This window comes from Octopus bimaculoides, chromosome 28 (assembly GCF_001194135.2).
Source record: "Octopus bimaculoides isolate UCB-OBI-ISO-001 chromosome 28, ASM119413v2, whole genome shotgun sequence".
In the NCBI taxonomy this organism is placed as follows: Eukaryota; Metazoa; Mollusca; class Cephalopoda; order Octopoda; family Octopodidae; genus Octopus; species Octopus bimaculoides.
In genome coordinates this window covers 3,379,563-3,383,058 of record NC_069008.1, presented here as the reverse complement: position 1 = coordinate 3,383,058, position 3,496 = coordinate 3,379,563, and positions in this window count along the sequence as shown.

Sequence of the window (3,496 nt, the reverse complement as noted above, 5' to 3'; positions counted from 1 at the left end):
CCCAAAATTTCAGGCCTTGTGCCTAGAGTAGAAAATATTATTAAAGGTGGCAAGAAAGCAGAATCGTTAGCATGCTTAGCGATATTTCATGTTTTCACGCTCTGGGTTCAAATCCTGCCGAGGACAACTTCACCTTTCATCCTTTTGGGGTTGATAAATTAAGTACCAGTGAAACACTGAGAGCAATGTAATCAATTAGTCCCCTCCCCCAGGGTTATTAAAGGTGGCAAACTGGCAGACTCGTTAGCACACTGGTCAATGTGATTACTGGCATTTCATGTTTTTTTGGTTCTGAGTTCAAATTCCACAGAGGTCGGCTTTGCTTTTCATTGTAGAAGACGCTTGCCCAAGGTGCCACGCAGTCGAAATGAACCCGGAAGCAAGCCTCTTACTAAATTCACTGTATTGGAAAGCAAAATATTTATTGCCAGCCAGGCAAATTTGGTCTTTTTTGTTTGCACTTACAGTCACAACATAGGTTCTAATCTGAAATGCTCGTGTAAGTCCGTCTAACCCTTCAGGGCTCTAATTACTCTACCAAATGTAGAGCTTATTTATTCACATTGTTTTGGATTAATCATGGTTTATCTTATGTTGTTGTTGGCATTCCGTCGCTTACGACGTCGAGGGTTCCAGTTGATCCGATCAACGGAACAGCCTGCTTGTGAAATTAACGTGCAAGTGGCTGAGCACTCCACAGACACGTGTATCCTTAACGTAGTTCTCGGCGATATTCAGTGTGACAAGGATGACCCATTGAATTACAGGCACAACAGAAACAGGATGAAAGCTGTGGTGAAAGAGTACAGCAGGGTTCGCCACCATCCCCTCGTGGAGCATTAGGTGTTTTCGCTCGATAAACACACACAAAGCCCGGTCTGGGAATCGAAACTGCAATCCTATGACCGGAAGTCTGCTGCCCTAACCACTGGGCCATTGCACCACCATGTATATTTATATATACCTACATATACACAGGCGCCTTTGCTATGTTTTTTAAACACATAAAACTCATAGATGCATACTTTTATAATATTTTACACTTAAACTGCCCGAGGACAATATTTTTAGAGTTGCTTCTGAAAGTGTCCTTCACTTTTTTATGAAAAAAAACGATACACATTTCAGAGTATTTGGCTGTTATTTCTAGCACGATGTTAGGCCATCTATAGGAGAATATATGACATGAATGCTTTGTAAATTGTCCTTCAATTTTTATTTGTTATAAAAGAAAAATGTGAAGGTTTTGCTGCTGCTGATGTCGCCGTTGTTGCTTTCGGTCGTCTGCTTTTCAATGGAAGATCAATATGAAAGTCACTGGTTTGGGACCAGACATACATATACATACATGCACATATATGTGTGTGTGTATATATATATATATAAGTTTAAAAAAAAGTAAAAAGACAAAAAAACAACAACGTGAGGATGTGATACAGATGTTGTGTTACTGGACGCTCGGGAAAGGAAAGAGAAAGAATATGACGTTTTGAGCGGAGCTCTTCGTCAGAAACAAGGAAAGAGAAAGAATATGACGTTTTGAGCGGAGCTCTTCGTCAGAAACAAGGAAAGAGAAAGAATATGACGTTTTGAGCGGAGCTCTTCGTCGGAAACAAGGAAAGTCCAAAGAAGGGAAAAACGGAGGAAGAAAAAATTGCCACCGATGTCCGCGAGGTTACATTGTGGAAGGACCGGAAGGGGAAGGGGTGGAGGAAAAGTTCTTTCTTAGACAGGAGGTAAGTATGTGTGTGTGTGGTTTGGCTGTTTATCTGTTAGTGTGATGTAGTGGAAGGAATTAGTAGCAGGAATAATTTGGGAGTGGTGGACAATGGTCAGTAGAAAGTGGGCAGGCATATATATATTTATAAATATATATATAATACGCACACACATGCATATTTAAACATTACACACACATATATATATATATATATATATATACACACACATCTATATACACATTTTATTTAAAACTGGAAAATTATCCCAGAAGTGTTAAAGATTTTTTTTACTTGTTTCAGTGATTTGAATGCGGCCCTGCTGGAGCACCTCTTTATGTATATAGACTCAAAAGTGAGTTCATATTCATGTATATAGCCTTATTTGTATACATTCCTAAATATGTGTGTATATATATATATATACACACACATGTACATATACTCTATATAAATATACACACACACACAAAGAGAGTGTGTTGAGGAATGTTACAACACTGATTGTTAGTGTGTAGAATGCAATGTATGTGATGCAGGTTCAATTCCCGGGGGAAGCCATTTACAATAATAATAATGAAAAAGAAGAAAGAATAAGATTGAAGTTTAATATTTCTGGAAATATTTATTTGTCAAAATGAAAGAAAGCAAAAGATTGAAGTCCAGGAATGATTCCAAAAACCATCAAAGAATTTTCTGAAACATCAAAACCAAGAACATCGCAGACTTCAATTTCATCTCCTTTGAGGAGCAAATATTTTGGATTATCTTTTAATATCAGGATTACATCATCTTCAGATGTTTCCCCTTCAATATGTCGAGATATTTCGTAAATATTGTTGTTTGTATCTTTTATATAAACACATTCACCAATTATGGTTAAATGAGGTCTTGGAATATAATTGATCTCTCCCAAATCTATTCTTCTTCTTATTCTTATCCTCCTCACCAAAGACTTTTCCCTGAACCATTCCACAACACACCAATCTTTCCAAAATTCAGGCTCCTTCTTCTCCCTCCTCACAACAACAACATCACCAAAAGATGTGACTCCCACACCATCCACCCCTTCATCACCCTCATACCTTCCCTCTCTCCTCATCTTCCCACAACACACTTCATCTTTACATTCCCCATCTTTCATATCAACCACATTCACATAATAAGAGTCAAAGGTGTCAGGGTCATCACAATAATAGTAATGCTTGTTGTTCTTCCATATTCTTTTGTATTTCTTGTTTCTCTCTTTTTGAGTTAAGTCTCTAATATAATGACCACCACACACGAGTTGATTGTCGTATTTATAAATCGTGTTGTAGTATTTCTCAGTTCTGATGGTTTTTAAACAGCAGAGATCCCTGTTGAAGACCTTCATTTCTCTCCCAAAGGCGACAATGAAACATTCATCTGTCCACCGACATATGTCCACTGGTTCTTCTTCTTCTTGTTCATGTTGAAGTATGTCCACTGTTGTTGTTGTTGTTGTTCTGATTAATGTGAGACTTTCTCGAAACATCAACACACTCACATTCTCATCTAACTTAATTAGTTTACTCCTCCGGTCCCTAATGTCCCTCAAATCATAATTAACAGGTTCCTCGAATGCAGGAATGGAAAAAGGGATCATTGCTGTTCTATATGGAAGTCTCCTCACTGATATTTCATCAATTCCTGAATTATTAATCTCCGCTATGTAATTACCACATCTCACCTTTAATCTACCTTTACTAATTATTTCACCTGATTTACCTCTTCTTCCTCCATCTCCATCTCCTCCT